The sequence below is a fragment of the Rhinoraja longicauda genome, chromosome 31 (assembly GCF_053455715.1).
Source record: "Rhinoraja longicauda isolate Sanriku21f chromosome 31, sRhiLon1.1, whole genome shotgun sequence".
NCBI classification, from domain to species: domain Eukaryota; kingdom Metazoa; phylum Chordata; class Chondrichthyes; order Rajiformes; family Arhynchobatidae; genus Rhinoraja; species Rhinoraja longicauda.
In genome coordinates, this window is record NC_135983.1 from 17,686,033 (window position 1) to 17,704,688 (window position 18,656).

Consider the following 18,656-nt stretch of genomic DNA (forward strand, 5'->3'; position numbering starts at 1 on the left):
TTCAAACATCGGGCAATCCGTATGCTCACCGGCTAGCACCATCATTTCAGCCATGCGGACGGAAGGCAGTTGGTCTCCAAGCTCCGGTAGGTGCAGAAGTTTTGCCGCACCACCATGCTTATTTAACCCGAAGGTTCGCAGTAATGCCTTCTTCATGGTTTCGTATTTGTCTTCCGCAGGTGAAGTTATGATAAACCGCATCATGCGCTTGGTTGTGTCCGGCGATAGGGCGCTGACGAGGTAGAAGTACTTCGTGGAATCGTCCGACACCTTCTTTATGTGGAATTGAGCCTCGGCGTGGATAAACCAAGCTTGCGGTGCGTACGTCCAAAATAACGGAAGATGAACGCCTGCCGCGCCTGACTCCGGTGTGCCCTGCTCGGTCATCGTCAACGAGGCGTCGGGTTCCTGCTCAGTTGGTGATCGTCCAGATCACGTTCGGGGTCACCAATATGGCGAGTCCGAAACTTGCTAGTTGTAGACGAAGTTTATTGCAGCCGCAATACACGAATACAGAATCAAAACAACAAGTTACAGGACAACCAATATAAACTTACTGTCTTCCTTGAAGACTTCGCCGAACTGGCTAAATCGGGCGCCAAACGCGCACCTGACATCGCTGGCCAATCAGCGATGTCGTTTGCTGGACCAATCCTCATGGTCGCGTTCCCACGTGACCTCGCTGGCCAATCCGAGGGTTCGACGACCTGGACCATTCTCTATGGTCGCTACAATATCGTATTATCTGACCTGGTTGGATACCATGCAAAATGAAGCTTTTCACTGTACCTCGGTACACGCAACATTAATAAACCTAACCTACAATTGTAACCACATGAAAAATAGGCTTCACGTGTTATGAGAGGCCCTCAGCTCTTGAATTGTGCCCTAGGATACAATTGTTATGTATTTTTTCTTTTCTTGATCATGTATGAGAAGAAATCACAAAAATGAATATATAATGAATTATATTTCATGCTATAGATTCAAGATTCCAGCAACTGTAGGTAGACACAAAATGTTGGAGTAACTCAGCGGGACAGGCAGCATCTCTGGAGAGAAGGAATGGGTGACGTTTCGGGTCGAGACCCTTCTTCAGACTCTCGACCCGAAACATCACCTATTCCTTCTCTCCAGAGATGCTGCCTGTCCTGCTGAGTTACTCCAGCATTTTGTGTCTACCTTCGATTTAAACCAGCATCTGCAGTTCTTTCCTACACATTCTAGCAACTGCAGTTCCTTGTGTCTCTGTTATGAAATATCATTATAACTAATGGACTTGTAAGCTTCAACTGTTCCTTAATGTGATTTAAAGAATGGACGTGTTAACTCTCCTGGGTCTAGGCTGCAGATTACTCAAGTCCCACAAGATGTTGGTTGTCTTTTGCAGGTAAGAACTACATGGAACACACATTGGGGCTATTCATGCACATTAGTGTTGAAGTGATCTTCCAGGTCACTTTATCATCGTGGGGTTTGAAGAAGGGTCCTAACCTGAAACACCGTCTATCCATTTCCCTCCACCGATACTGCCTGACTCCCTGAGTTCCTCCAGCACTTTGTGTTTTGCTCGAGATTCCAACATCTGCAATTCCTTGTGTCTGCAAAGTTACTTGGTTGTGCAAATAATTGCTCAAGGAAAACCTTAGGGAGGAAAGAGAGATGAAGATAGAAAAGATAGGCTGATATAAAAGATTGAGGAAGGGTAGAAGATGAGGTCATAAACAGCAATGTTATGTGAGGAAATAGTGGATCTACTGATAATTTAACCATCCTGGCACCAACTCACTAAAGACTGAAGCTCTCCATGTTACAGAAATGTTTCAAATAAATCTCGATACTTAAACAAGTGGCTCAGTATCTGAAACCCTCAAAAGCAAGGGCACAGTCTTTTCATCTTACTGAATGAGGTGCAAGAATTGGCCTCAGCTTCTTTTAAAATTCACCTGTTGCTACCCAGGTCTTCCCACCAACCCCAGTATCTCTGCTGTAAGAGGAAGGAAAGAGAAAATAAAATCAGTTACAGTTCTTTCTTTTGTCCTGAACGGCATTTTCTTTTGAGCTTATTGGAGCTGCAGTTACCCAGGAAAATGGAGATTACTCAAACACATCCCTTGACTGAAGTGGGATTTTAGTTTAGTTTAGAAATACAGTGCGGAAACAAGCCCTTCGGCCTGCCGAGTCTGCACCGACCAGTGATGCCTGCACACTGAAACAAGCCCTTCGGCCTGCCGAGTCCGCACCGACCAGTGATGCCCGCACACTGAAACAAGCCCTTCGGCCTGCCGAGTCCGCACCGACCAGTGATGCCTGCACACTGAAACAAGCCCTTCGGCCTGCCGAGTCTGCACCGACCAGTGATGCCCGCACACTGAAACAAGCCTACACACACGAAGGACAATTTACACTTATACCAAGTATACAAACCCAAGCCAATTAACCTACAAACCTGTACGTCTTTGGAGTGTGGAAGGAAGCCAAAGGAGAAAACCCACAAAGTCACGAGGATAATGTAAAACTCTGTACAGACAGCACCCCTAGTCAGGATCGAACCCGGGTTTCTGGCGCTGCAAACGCTGTAAGGCAGCAACTCTACCACTGTGCCACCATGCCCTCAGATGGTTTGGGAGGCTCAAATAGTGAGTCACTTGCCGCAAGACACATAGCCTCTTACTGGCTGCTATAGCCCCAGTGTTTATGAGCCCCACAGAACAGTGGCACAGTGGTAGAGCTGCTGCCTCACAATGCCAGAGACCTGGGTTGGATCCTGATTTTGGCTGCTGTCTGAGTGGATATTGCACACTTTCTCTGTGACCATATGGGTTTCCTCCAGGTGCTCCCGTTTTCCCCCACATTCCAAAGATATGTGACTGTGTTGGTTAATTGCCCTCTGTAAATTGCCCCTAGCACATTGTGGTACAACTAGTGTGAACATGTGATCGATGGTCAGGGTGGACTCGGTGAGATAAAGGGCCTGTTTCCATGCTGTATCTCTAAACTAAACTGGACAAAACCAAATCAAACTGTATCAAAGAGCGAAAGATTTGTATTGCACAGGAAGCTATTTGGCCTGTTGATACTCACAGCTCTCTGAATGAACTTTCCAATTTGTCCCTCACCTCCTTCCTCTTCGCCACAGCCCTGGATTACTTTACTATTAAGCGTCACAGTTGTGTCAAGTCTACTGATTGTCGGAAGGGTCTCATTACTCATGAGGGATCTAGGAGTATTGGTACATGGTTCCCTGAAAATGACGTCACAAGTAGACAGGGTGGTCAAGGAGTCTTCTGGCCTTCATCAGTCAGGGTATTGTATAAAAGTTGGGATGTTATGTTACTGTTGTACAATACATTGGTGTGGTCAGTTTTGGTCACCTTGCTATAAGAATGGTATCATTAAGTTGGAAAGAATGCAGAGACAATTTGCCAGGACTTGCAAATAGGGTGAGGTTGGGCAAGCTAAGACTTTATTCCTTGGAGCACAGTAGGCAAAGGGGTGATCTTACAGAGGTGTATAAATCATGAGGGAAATAGATAGGATGAATGTACAAAGTCATTTACCCTGGGAAGGGGAAATCAAAAACAAGAGGACAGGTTTAATACGAACCAGAAGGGCATTTTTTTTCCACTCAGACTGTGGTGTGCATATAGAACAAGCTGCCAGAAGTGGTAATTTAAAAGACACATAAACAGGTACATGGACAGGAAATGCTCAGAGGGAATTGGGACAAACGCTTGCAAATGGGACAAGCTCACATGGGGCATCTTGGTTGGCAAGGACAAATTGTGCCTGAGGGTCTGGTTTTGTAATGTAAGACTCTGTGACTACTTCAAAATGTTCTGTTTGTAACTCATCCAAAGATGAAGTGCCTTATGCCTGCAGATGGCGTTAACCAAACAAGCAACTCGTGAATCAGAAGGTGCAACTCATTAAGCACCGGGACTACTTATGAACCAAAACAAGACCTGGGATGTGAACTCCCAAGCAAGGTCTGTGCCACAGCAGTGACTGAAAATGACAATGAACAAGAGAGAGTCTGACCACTAATCTCTGATATTGAACAATACCTTGACCAACATGCACATCCTGAGCAGAGCTCTCTATTGACCAAGAACTGATGGAGAGTCCCATAAAACATTAGCAGTGAGATACATACGTTCTTGAAGAGAAAAGGCAAATGTATTGTTAGTTTTTTTCTGCGAATTGGGCATTGTTTTCCATATTCATTGTGAATAATAAAAATATCACTGCACAACGATTGCCGACAAAAATGCCCATTCCTCTTCTTCACCTATTATCTTTTTGGTGGTCATGGGGTGACCAATGCAGAAGAATTAATGTATCTGGTGGAGGAGTAGATTTTCATGGAGACAATGGAATCAAATTTCCACTGGAAAATTGATCTTACTTTAATTTTGGTAGAAGATTGGCTGACACTCTGGTGAGCCCAGTTAAAGCAGTACTCATCCTCCACAGTGCAGACTGTGGCTGCATCGTAAGGCACTATCAGTGTTTACTACACCCCATCCCTTGTTCTAATGGATCCCTTTCCAACGTTAAGATCACATCCTCTCATTCTTCCTTCTTACAGCAAATGATGTGGTTTAGAATGGGGACAGAGAATGTCGTAGCCGCTCAAGAGAGAGAAACAAACTCAACATTTCAGGACAATTACTGTTCATCAAAACTGAAAAGGGCACTGTTTCTTCAGATCAAACCCGTCGAGTCCTCTTTATTAGATGAAGGAACCTGATCAAAACACTGGGGCTCGGGGGAAGGCAGTCCACTTGGGTTGAATGTGCCCTCCTTTTTACGTTCAACTCCATTGTCACCGGTGCTGGGTCCAACCAGCGCCTCCTCACTGTGGACAATGTTTAGTGTCGATGAGCGCCACAGCCACATGGAGCCACAGCATTGAAACTGGCCCTTCAGCTCAACTCATACACGCTGACCAAGATGTCCATCTGAGCTCGTCCCATTTTACAGCTGCCTGAAGAAGAATCCCCACCTGAAATGTTACCTGTCCATTCCCTCCACAGAGGCTGTCTGAGTTCCTCCAACACTTTGTGTTTTGTTCAAGATTCCAGCATCTGCAGTTCCTTGTGTCTCAGTTTCCCCATGTGCCCATGCATTGCCCACATGCCTCTAAACCTTTTCTATCTGTATAGCTGTCCAATGGTTTTTTTAATCTTGTACCCATCTCTAAACTTCCTCTGGTAGATTATTCCATATACCTTCCTCTGGCAGCTTCTTACAGCACTCTAGTATGTTTTTTTGCACTAGTCCAGAATGCACTTCAATCTTTGCGCCATTTTGCTGCTCTGACTGCTTTGCGTCATTGTACTTATTATTGTACTTATCATTGCCATGTATACTGTTTACTCTGTAAGCTTCATGCGAATAAGGAATTTCACTCTGGCGTATGTGACAATAAACTAGTCGGAATCTGAATCCGATTCCTTTGCCTTGTTTTGGCTGAGCCCACCAAATCACCGTGCACGTCAAAATATGAGGCCTTCATCAAATTATGAGCAAAAATAAGCAAAAGTGAAAGTTAGATTGAAACAGGGCGCAACAATCGACCCCTTTAAGTCCAGGCTCAAAACCTATTTCTACTCCCTAGCGTTTGAGGCTCATTGAGGAGGCGCTGTGAACTGTTTGCGTGCTACTGTACATTTCTTTCTTTTTTTCCCATTGGTACCTAATCAGATGTACAGCACTTTGGTCAACGTGGGTTGTTTTTAAATGTGCTGTACAAATAAAATTGACTTGACTTGGCTTGACTTGGTATTTTCTGACAATGCTGTGCTTGCTATCTCTCTCTAATGCCCTCCCACTCTGTTAGTGGAGCGCTCAATTATTTATTGATGGGTAGTGATACTGTTTCTGTCACCGAGCTGCCTGAAGCCAGAGAAAGGTGTTAGGGTTCTGCTCGGACTTCACCGTAATCAATCATTGTGCAAAAAATTTATACTAACTTTTATTGCGGTACCTGTCGCCAGCCGAAACACCAAGCGGTCGTAAGACAGTGGACTGGTTCGCCTGCCTCTTCTTTTTTTTTTCCTTTTGCTCCTGTTATGTTTTCCTGGGAAATCCTCAGTGCTCTGAGTCTTTTGCAGCAATGAAGTTTGCAGAACATCTGTCGGCACATCTCACTCCAGAATGGAGGAAGCAGTACATCGAATACGAGGTGAGGACTTGCACAAGTTACTTCTCTGTATCTGAACTGTGGGGGACCACTGCATTTAGTCCAGAGTGTTTAATTGACATATGCACCTGAACAATGAAATTCTTACTTGCTGCAGCTTAACAGATCTGTAAACACAATACACATTGATAACACGAACAAAAATTCAATAAATTAACAACCACAATCCTCGTGCAGAAAAAACGCATCAAAGTTCTTTGTGCAACCAAGGACAGTCCATGGAATTTCATACATAGAGTGCTGGTGTAAGTCAACGGGTCAGGCAGCAAGTCTGGAGGACAGCGATAGTCAATGTTTCAGGTCAGGACTCTTCTTCAGACTGAAGTGACCTGAAACATTCCCGATACATGTCTTCCACAGATGCTGCCTGACCCGTTGAGTTGCTTCAGCACTTTGTGTGGTTTTATTCATTCCAGCATCTGCAGTTTCGTGTCACTCCACAGAAGTTTATTGTTCCAGTTAGTGTTGCGTTGTATTCAAGAGCCTGATGGTTGTTGGGAAGAAGCTGTTCTTGAACCCCGGTGTGAGAGGTGAAGTTATGGTGGAAGTTATGGGTAACTGGCCCCAGTCAAGTTGGGTGCCAGCAATGTGGAGAGTCAGTGTGTGCTGGTGATCTACAATCAGCACTGTGGCACAGATATGTAGAGCTGCTGCCTCACAGCGCCAGAGGCTGGGGTTCGATCATGAACACAGATGCTGTCTGTGCAGAGTTTGCATATTATCCCTGTGGGTTTCTTTCAGTTTCCTCCCGAAACTCAAAGAAATACAGGTTTGTTCAATTGGCCGCTGTAACCTACCCCTAAGTTGTAAGGAGTGGATATGAACGTGGGCAAACATGTGAACAGGTGATCAATGGTCAGCATGGACTCAAAGGGGCTTTTTCCATGTATCTTTAAACTAAGCTAAACTTTAAACAAGAGTTATATTAAATTATCAATGGAAACAGAATTGTTTTATTCTAAACCACATCCTTGTGTCGGTGTCTTTTAGTGTCATCAGAAGAAACTAGAAACTACAGATGTTGGCATCTTGAGCTAAAAACAAAGTCCTGTTGGTACTCAGGGAGTCGGGCAGCATCTGGGGAGAGAAATGGACAGATGACATTTTGGATCGGAACCTTTCTTCAGACTGGTTGAATAGGGGGTTGATAGCTGGAAAAGAGAGGAGGGGGAAGACAAACCCCCCAGTTCTATTTTCAAGAATCATTTATTGATGATGTTTACTAATCTGTGAAATGAAGCAATTCATCACGACAGTTGGTAATTTTTGTGAGCTAAGGTGAATAGACTTAACAGTTAGAACTGGATTTGGAGCAAGTGCTAAAAGGGTCTATCATGAAGATGTGAGAATCAGATGACAGCTCTCACCTTTGTTCCCATCCGGGAGTCCATGTCCAAGGCTGTGTCCCCCCCCCCATTGGTTTGATGCACAATTAGATGAGCTGTTCTTCAGAAACAGGGAAGTTAATCAAGTAGACTTTCAAGATTAAACTAAACAGAGCAGGTACTCTGGTTAACATGGTGCCTTCAATCAGCACCCTCTGGGAATAGCTAACCTGTTTCTCCAGTGTAGTTCTAAGGCACTTCAATGTGTGCAAATTGGCTGCTCTGTTTGCCTGCAGATTGCCAGGTGTTGAGGGCAAGGAGGACAGAGCCAATGAATGGATTGATGTCAGGCGTGTCGAAGGTGGGCTGTATTCATCCCATCTTCTTGAGACCGAGATGGACATGCCTCCCTTACAAAGAAATGAGGCCCACATTACTAAAAGAAACTACAGAAAAAAATAACACAAAGCACACACTCACCATAATGCTGGAGATACAAAGAACTGCAGATTACTCTGAGGAAATTTGTCAGTGGAGTTTGAAGAAGGAACCAAGATGTCATCTGTCCATTCCCTCCTCAGATGCTGCCTGACCCATTGAGGTCCTTGACCCTCAGATGCTGCCTGACCCATTGAGGTCCTTGACCCTCAGATGCTGCCTGACCCATTGAGGTCCTTGACCCTCAGATGCTGCCTGACCCATTGAGGTCCTTGAGCACTTTGTGTTTTGCTCACCACATTTCACTTATGGGGGTTATGTGAACCATGTTAAGTGGCCTGAGTTCTTCAAGTAGTTCAAACAATAATTACAGAATCTTTGCCTCCATCCATTACCCTTCAAAGCACAAGACTTGGCACCTCCCCATTTTAATCGGTCAGCTCTTAGAAGACTTGCATATTGGCAGTTCAATAAACTTTGGAAATACCTCCCCAAACCTCCCTGCCTCTCAACATTTATTTTTTCCTTTAGATACTCCTTAAGACTTGGGATTTTGTCAACATCTGTGATTATATTGGTATTGCTTGTTGGCAAATTTGCCAGTTTCCCCATTCTTGTGAAACACCTTGGAATGTTTTCATCTTTCAAAAGTACTAGGTAAATCCACTTTTGTTTATCTGAAACAGCATCTTAATAAGTATTAAATTGTGAAGGACTTTTGCAAATTTGATGGCAGCAGTTCTTGAAGTCTCAAAATGATCATGGTGGTTTTTAGTCGAGAATTGGTATTGGTTTTGCTACTGGTTTACCAATGTCACTTGGATTGAGATACTGTGAAACACTTTTTCTTGTGTGGTATCCAAACAAATCATACCATACATGAGTACAACTAATAGTGCAAAAAGAGGGGAAAAAACAATGCAGAATATAGCATTACAGAGAAAGTGCAGATAGCAAAAAGTGCAAGGCTACAACAAGGGAGATTGGGAGGTCAAGAATATATCCTTAGCCTACAAGTGGCCCATTCAACAGCCTGGCAGCAACAGGAAAAAGGCTGTCCTTGAATCTGATGGCAATTGCTTTGAAGCTTTTGTGTCTTATGCCTGAAGGGAGAGGGGAAAAGAGAGAATGACCTGGGTGTGAGTAAACTTTGATTATGTTAACTACTTTCCTGAGGCAGCATTAAGTGCAGATGGAATCGATGGGAGAGTGGGGTGGAAGGGGAGGAGACTGGTTTGTGTGTTCGACTGGGCTGAGTCTACAACTCAAACCAAATTTTGTGGCCCAGGCCAAACCAGTTGCCAACTCAAGCTGCGATGCATTTGGGTACAATGCTTTCTACAGTGCATCTGTAGAAACTGGTAAGAATCTTTGGAGAAATGCCAAATTTCCTTAGTCTTCTGAAGAAACATGCCAAATTTCCTTGCAATCAAACTTTTGCTCTAACAGAAATTGATGGCTATTTAGACAACTTAACACATGCTCATATAACAAATCCGCATTTCACCATAAGAAGCCACAGCACTTTAATTTAATGATGTAAAAGTATATTGCATTTTATCTCATTGCAGACAAGGCTGATGAAAGACTGGATTCCCCCAATCAGAGGGGATTGAAATGTTCATTGATTCTCCTCTCCTTTTAACTGTCTAATCAACTGTTCTTGTGCTGCACTGTTCTATCCTCCATCTATCTACTACAATACACAACCAGGTTTGAAAGAACTACAGAGCTTTGACCTGAGTCATGGGTCATGGCATTGGTTAGCTCTCTCTATAACACACTGCCTCTACTGCTAACCATAAGTGGAGTTCCATGTCGTGGGTTCAGGTTGGCTTTTCATTCCTCAATGTTCTTGAAACTTCTGGCATTTTGTTCTGTACGCCTCATTGGATCAATATTGGCCAACTGTGCAGAGAGTAATGGCAGAGATCATGAAGCCACAGATAGCGGGTGAATACAGTGCTGCTGCCAATGCCCGTGAGTGCCATGCATTGAACGTCTAGCTCAGCGCTAAGTGTTGGAGCAACTCTGTGGGTCAGGCACCATCACTGGAGGGAATGGACAGACAATGTTTCGGGTTGGTAACTTTCTTCAGACTGTTTGTAAAGGTGGGGGGGGGGAGATACAGCTGAAAAGAGAGATGTGTATGGAACAAAGCCTGGCAAGTGATAGGTGGATACAGGTGAGGCGGGTTAGGATGAGGGCTCTAGATTTGTCCTAAATCTGTTCCATGAGGATGTTGATGTATTCAACACAATGGAGGTGGGGGAATGAATTGGCACGTGAGGTGCCCTACATTACTGTCATGAAGAAATACAACTGAATGAATCAAATGTCTTCATTAATATTCGGCAATTACATTAAAGTTTCCTGCACCAAAGAAAACTCCATGGAAATCTCTCATTGGTGGCATCATAAAATACTTAGAAAGAAGCTATGTGGTCTATTACTGTATGTTCAACTTGTTTAAAATGAAAGGTTTATCAACATTTTTTCACAACCCACTGCATTCTGGGTGCATGAGAGGACATCATCACTAGATGTGAGTCACAGGGACCAACACAAACATACACGGTTACTTTAGTATTAATATAGTCAGAGACATATAGCATAGAAATAGGCCTTTCAGCCCACTGTGTCCACGACATCCTTGAACTAATCCCACACTAATCCCATTTTATTCTCCCCAAATTCCCATCAACTCTCCCGCATTCTACCACTTACCCACACACCGACAGCAATTTTCAGAGGTCAATTAAACCACCAAACCTTACGTCTTTGGGATCTGGGATTAAACTAGATTATCTGGCGTAAACCCATGCAGTCACAGGGAGGACGTGCAAACTCCACACAGACACTACAAGGGGTCAGGATCAAATCCAGGTTTATGGAGCTGTGAGGCAGTGACTCTGCGGGCTGTGCCACCGCACTGCCTAAAATTATGTATTGATGGTCTACAATCCAAGAGACATGGCAAGGTAGAACACAGCAGTAGAGTTGGTTTAGTCTCAAGTGCCTCCTGTCCCATATCATGTTGGGTGGAATGACACCAGGTGCATGCTTACTTATTCTTTATATTTATTTTTCTCTTGAACAGGCTTTGAAGAAGATGCTGCACTTGGCCCAGCACGAAGCCCCAAATACAGAAGGTAATGGGGTATTAGCTACAAGGAGGGGTTGGACAAACTTGGATTGTTTTCTCTAGAACACTGGAGGTTGAGGGGAGACCAGAGAGAGGTCTGGGAAATTATGAGAGGCATAGATAGGGTAGACAGTCAGAACCTTTATCCCAGGGTCGAAATGTCAAAGACTAGAGGGCATAGCTTTAAATTGAGAGGGGCAAAGTTTAAAGGAGATGTGCGTGGAAAGTTCCTACACAGACCGAGATGGGTGCCTGCAGATACGTTAGGGGTATTTAAGAGGCATTTAGATAGGCACATTGATAAGCAGGCAATGGTGGGATGTGGACCCCACACAGCAAATGGGACAAGTTTATTTTGGCACCATGCTCGGTCCAGACATTGTGGGCCAAAGCGCCCGTTCCTATGCTGTATTTTTCTATGTTCTGTGTTAGTGATGTTACAATGAGATGGAATGGCAGCAACCTCCAGAACAGATGTTTTGCTTCCACTAACTTGAATAGAATATCCTGACTTGCACTTGGAATTATGCCAACTTTAGTCAGTATCCTGGACATTAATATTTAATGCTGAAATATGATTTAATTTATATATAATGAAAGAGGGCTTAGCTTCAACATTGTTCCAACAGTCAAACAGTGTTTAATATTATTCCAAATAATTTTTTGAAGATTTACCGACGAGGATGTTATACTCTTGTGTTCATGAATTCTCTCTCCAAAACATTTGATTTTCCTCACATCTTAAAATTAACCTTAACACCTAAGTTGGCTCGGTTAAAATTTGGTCTGATTATGTTCTTGTGAGGGGGAAATCGCAATATTTCACAGTGTTAAAGGTGATATAATGTTAACTGTTCTTGTTCTTTACTTGACTTTCAAATGTGTTGAAAAAATACAGGTCATGATGAATAATTAACCTCCTGAATATGTTCCTATCAGGCAAGGGTGATGCTGAAGGATTTAATTAATAATCACATTGTGCACAGCTTGAAATATGAAATGATTCTTTCTCATCAATAATTTATTGAGGCGAAATGTTGTTCCACTGTTTGTGCTTACACTCCCAATGATAGCTGTGCACAGCAACAGAAACGTACTGAACAGTGTGCTGGTCAGGAACACTCCTAAGAGGGACTTTGTAGAAGTAACATTTTATTAAAATGAAACAATCATTCCTGTCCACCCTTTTGTCATGAGTTTGGAACCCCTTTAATAACAAACTGCTTGGAGGAAATGCAAAACAATTGAATAGAGGATCTGGTTCAAAGAGATCTTACTGTGCTCGATGGTACGCTAAACAGCACAAGAGGTGAATTGACAAGAATCAAGAGGAAAGAGTATTAATTGTCATATGATCTGGCATACAGTGAAATTCTTACTTGCTGCTGCTTAATCGGCCTGCGATAATATAACAACATGTAGTTACTATATAATAGTCAAGTAACAATAAATTAATAACCATCATACTAGGTAACCATAATAGTGCAAAAATAAAACTCAAAGCCCATGGTGCAACCAAAGACACAATCCAGAGAATATCATAGTTGCTGAGGTTAGTGTAGGAAGGAACTGCAGATGCTGGTTTAAACCAAAGATAGACATAAAAACCTGGAGTAACTCAGCAGGTCAGGCAGCATCTCTGGAGAGAAGGAATGGGTGACGTTTCGGGTCGAGATCCTTCTTCAGACTGGTTAGGGATAAGGGAAACGAGAGGTATAGACGATGATGTAGAGAGATAAAGAACAATGAATGAAAGATATGCACAAAAAGAAACGAGGATAAAGAAAACAGGTCATTGTTAGCTGTTTGTTGGGTGAAAACGAGAAGCTGGTGCGACTTGGGTGGGGGAGGATAGGGAGAGAGGGAATGTCAAGGTTACTTGAAGTTAGAGAAATCGATATTAATACCACTGGGCTGTAAGCTGCCCGAGCGAAATATGAGATGCTGTTCCTCCAATTTGTCTTTAGCCTCACTCTGACAATGGAGGAGACCTAGGACAGAAAGCTCTGTGTGGGATTGGGAAGGAGAATTAAAATGTTTAGCAACCAGAAAGTTAGTGTTGTGAGGTTAGTGTTGTGAGGTTAGTGTTGTTCAAGAGCCTGATGGTTGATGGGAAGAAGTTGTTCTTGAACCTAGAAGTTACAGTTCTCAGACTTCTGTCCCCTCTTCCCAATTGGCAATAGTGAAATGAGCGCGTGGTCAGGGTGATGTTGGTCTTTGATGATATTGGCTGCTGTTTATGTGGCTCATAAGTTCATAAGTCCTTAGAGCAGAAGTAGGCCATTTGGCTCAGAGCCTACTCCACCATTCAATCATGGCTGATCTATCTTTCCCCCCTCTCAACCCCATTCTTCTGCCTTCATCGCGTAACCATTTACACACTTACTAATCAAGAACCTGTCAATCTCCGCTTTAAAATACCCAAAGGACCCAAACGTATCTGTCCACCAGGGGGCGCCGCATAATGGCTGCCTCGCCTACAGTCTGCCTGTCCTTTTCAAACTCTTTTTGTTATTTTTGGTAAGTTTTAAAAGTTTGTGTAAATGTTCTCTGGTTTGTTTTATGTGGGGGGTGGGGGAGGGGGAGGGGGAAACATTTTTTCAATCTCTCACCTTGCCGGAGATGCGATTGTTTTCCGGATCGTATCTCTGGTCGCTCTGCGGCCTAACATCACGGAGCTGGAGGTCTTGCCTGGGACTAACCTTGAGTCCCCGTGGGGGCGTGGACTTATCATCTGAGCCTGCGATCCAACCAAACGCAGGCTCGTCGATCGTTTCGCTCAACATGTCAGCTCAGTCCGCCTTAACCAAACTGATCTCCCGGTGGCTGAGCACTTCAACTCCCCCTCCCACTCCGTCTGACCTTTCTGTCATGGGCCTCCTCCAGTGCCATAGTGAGGCCCACTGGAAATTGGAGGAACAGCACCTCACTTGCAGCCCAGTGGTATGAACATTGACTTCTCCAACTTTAGATAGTTCCTCTGTCCCTCTCTTCCCCTCCCCCTTCCCAGTTCTCCCTCTATCTTCCTGCCTTCACCTATATCCTTCCTTTGTCCCGCCCCCCTGACATCAGTCTGAAGAAGGGTCTCGACCCGAAACATCACCCATTCCTTCTCTCCTGAGATGCTGCCCGACCTGCTGAGTTACTCCAGCATTTTGTGAATAAATACCTTGCCTGGGATCGACGCTCCAATGCAGCCTGCAGACTTTAACATCTGGAGCTCGCAGTCTCAGGTTGAGATCAGTCGGGAGCTCCAAAAGCTGCACGAGGTTCGACTGGTCCCCACCCGGGGTAGATCGCCGGCGCGGGGGAGCTGAGATCCCCCCGATGAAGTAGCTTGATCGCCCCGATGAGGAAGGCTCGCCGCCGGCTACTGGATTGAGATCATCCCGTCAACGGAAGGTTAGAGCCCCCGACCGCTGGAGGACAATGAAGGGAGAGATTGAACTTTTTTTTCACCTTCTATCACAGTGAGGAATGTGGAGGAGTCACTGTGGTGGATGTTCATGTTAAAATGTATTTTGTGTGTCCTGTTGCTTTTTATTGTTATGACTGTATGTCAAATGAAGTTCCTCGTATGTTGCAAAACATACTTGGCTAATAAAGTTTTATTGTGATTGTGATTGTGATGACTGACTCCACAGCCGTCTGTGGCACTGAATTCTACAGATTCACCACCACCACTAACTAAAGAAATTCCTCATCTTTCTAAATGTACAACCTTTTATTCTAAAAGATCCTAAAGATCCTTTCCATGGTATGGAGGTTAGTACCTGTGATGAGCCACGCAGTGTGTACCACTTCATTCCTGGACATAACACTGTCTTCCACTGCTGTTTTGCCCAGTTCTACTCTGGTCATGGTTTAGTTGGTCATTCTGCGGGCCTTCAAATGACAACGGGAAGCTTCCTGTGTGTTCCTCTTGACCCGTTTCAACACTATGAAGATTCTCTTCCAGAATCTATTTTCTTTTGGCTGCCTTTGTGGTCTGTAAGTGCACAGAGATGTAATCCTTTGGAAGTATCAGTGGATGGTGAAATAGGTTGTTCTTCTACTGCAAGTGATATGTTGAAATTATAAGGAAAGTAAAGCCATTACAAAGGCTGGATGTTCATCACTCCCAGGGAACTGAAGTTTACAGTCTGTGTTCTTTTCTGGAAAATGCGCTAACAATATCTTCTCAAAACATGCAGGAAATGCTGAGCTTTAGGCAAAGTGCTGGAGTAACTCAATGGGTCAGGCAGCATCTGTGGAGGGAATACACAGACAACATTCCATTCCATCCGCAGATGCTGCCTGATGCACTGACTTCTTCCAACACTTGGTGCGTTGCTCAAGATTCTAGCACCTACAGCTCCTTGTTTCTCCATATAAGAAATACTGTGGAATTTAGGAAGCTATGACAGTACAAAGAGATGAGGTTTACGTGAATTGAGGCTTCACAGAGTGCAAGAGCTTCCAGGAAATTCGTCTGATCATCATATCATATCATATATATACAGCCGGAAACAGGCCTTTTCGGCCCTCCAAGTCCGTGCCGCCCAGTGATCCCCATACATTAACACTATCCTACACCCACTAGGGACAATTTTTACATTTACCCAGCCAATTAACCTACATACCTGTACGTCTTTGGAGTGTGGGAGGAAACCGAAGATCTCGGAGAAAACCCACGCAGGTCACGGGGAGAACGTACAAACTCCTTACAGTGCAGCACCCGTAGTCAGGATCGAACCTGAGTCTCCGGCGCTGCATTCGCTGTAAAGCAGCAACTCTACCGCTGCGCTACCGTGCCGCCATCAGACATAATTGTCACCAGTAGACTGCAGGTTTAGGGAGAGGTAGTGGAAGGAGCTGGTTAGTTGAACGTGTCCAAAGGTTTGAAACATGGAAAGCATAGAACAGGGTTTACATCACTGACTCAACTGTAGCTGTTGGCAAATATGCTACTTCTTTACAAACATGGAGGTAGAAAATCTTTTATTTTGCTCAATTCTATTTGTCAAACAATTATTTGTGACTGATTCATTTGCTTCATTGGTAAACTTTCTGCCCTTAACTCACTGCATAAGAAAGAGGCCCATTGCTTGTTTAATATACCTGTCATTCTGCGTGTCATATGAGGATTATTGTTGCTTTTGGGGCACACTGTCGAAGCACCCCATAGGGTATCAAGAGCAGTTTGTGCTTAATTCACTATGTCAATAAGAAATGTCGATGCAACAAGAATCTACTGTATCTGCTTACGCATTGATGAATGGATGGGCCTGTTGATGTTTTCACACTGGGACTGGTCAGCTCTCCAACTGAGACAGGGAGATGAAAGCATGGAACACTGGGGCCAGCAATTCATCCGAGTTTGATTAAATTGACTGTTACATCTCTCAGCATAACAGGCAAAGGCTCAAGACTAATATTACCACTATACAAAGTTAAATTCATAATGGTTTATTGTTTAGATTTATTATTGTCATGTGTACCGAGGTACAGTGAAAATCTTTTGTTTGTGTGACAATAGACAATAGACAATAGACAATAGAAAATAGGTGCAGGAGAAGGCCATTTGGCCCTTCGAGCCAGCACCGCCATTCAATGTGATCATGGCTGATCATTCTCAATCAGTACCCCGTTCCTGCCTTCTCCCCATACCCCCTGACTCCGCTATCCTTAAGAGCTCTCCTTAAGAGCTCTATCTAGCTCTAGTGTGCCATCCAATTAAATCAGATAATATTGAACATGAATACAATCAAGCCAAACGCAAGTACTATAGGTTGAGCAAAGAGAAAGATACCAGAACGCAGAATATAGTTTGCAGCATTGTAGAATAACAGTTCCAGGGGGAAAGTCCAACACTATTGGTTGACTTCAGGACAATTAAGCCTATGGAAGGAGATAAACAGAACCGAGGATAAAAAGTTTTAGCCCAATTCTCCACAATTTCCCCGCTAATTTTTGTCCCTAAAGCCAGATCTTAAAAAAATTGGCCCGATTAGCTTGTTGCTGTTTGTGTGGTCCCAAGCTGCACAATGTGGCCTCTGCAATCCCTGCATTCCAGCCGCGGTTACCTTTCCAAAATATTTCATTTGCTACAAAAGCACTTCATAAATGAAAGTATTTTCCTTTCTTTGCCTTTCTTTCCTTCCAACTTGTCAAGTCTGGATCAGATAAAACAGTGCTGAACACAGTTTAATAAATTAAAGGAGATAGGAACACAAGAGTTTAAGGCCAAAATGTCACCTCTGAGAATGGTTGGATTAGTTTGAATGGCAGCTCTACTTACCCTTGCCACAGCTGGGGAGCATCCTGAGGTGGGAATGAGATATTGAAGGCTCAAGTAACTTGGCAGAGGTCACAAAATGTAAAATGTGAACAGGACCTACCTTGTTCACAGCTTGAGACAGCATGTCAAATTTGTAATTCAGAGTGAGTATTATTGACAGCGACAATGTAATCAATCAAATAATGCTTTCTGGTGATTGCGACACATTTACATTTATAAAGACGCAAATTTATCGAAGACCTTTTATTTATTCTGTTCTGCAACATATCAGTGGTACTGTTACTTATGGGCACCATGTTAATGATTAGGCAAAGCCTTTGTACTTTAAATAATACACCATGTATTTGGAAAATGGCTCCATATTTTAAGAACATTTCTTGGATACATTTAAAATGATTTATTTGGATGAATTCAAATGCATTTAATGAAAAGCCAACTTGTGGCTTTAATTGTGTTGTGATGTTCATCCAAACTTCTGAATTTACAGGAAGCATTGATTACAATCTGATCCAATGTCTGCCCTTAATAAATTGCTCTGGAACTTTGAAAGTTAACGTATTCTATCAGTTTTATTTTATCAGCCACTGTTCCCCACATACACATTCACTTCCCCCATTGGACGCAGGTCATTCATAAAATAACATTGCAGCTGCCAGATATCCGAAATAGTGGAAATACTCACCAAATTAGGCAACATTTGTGGAGCGGGAAACAGAGTTAACATTCTGGGTCAATGAATTTCCATCATAATTCGTCTCCATATGTAGGGTTCAGGAGGTGACTGAACAAGATGTTACCCATATATTACATTCATCAATCTCTTCAAGTAGGAACACACTGTGTTGCTCGTTCTGCTTTCCATAACTTTCTTTGATATCAATCGCATTCACATTTATCAATCTTTACCACAGCAACTCCAGTAAAGTGGACTGTCAAACTTGCCAAATGCAGCCAGACCATTAGGTCCAGCCCGGTGCCTGCCTCTGTTGGACGTGTTGTGAAGTTTGGGATGGACAATGTTCCAATAACCTTTTCCAGATTCCACGTACAGGACCTCCTAAGTCAGTCGAATACTGTCCATACATATAACATGGAAGGTCAAAGGCACGACTTCCTCGCTTGCCATGGCTACTTACTGCCAATTTACTGTTAGTGCTTAGTCAGACCACTATGTCCAGAGGTAGCATGGTGTCAAGTTATTAAGCTTCTCAGCACACTGATGATACAGGACACAGCAGATCATAACAGCACCGTAGAGTC

General features: G+C 43.5%; 1 pseudogene; it reads left to right on the top strand.

Moving 5' to 3' along the window:
* Window positions 1-6,121: 6,121 nt before the first annotated feature.
* Window positions 6,122-18,656, top strand: part of LOC144608292 (solute carrier family 53 member 1-like) — a 48,052-nt pseudogene continuing 35,517 nt past the window's right edge.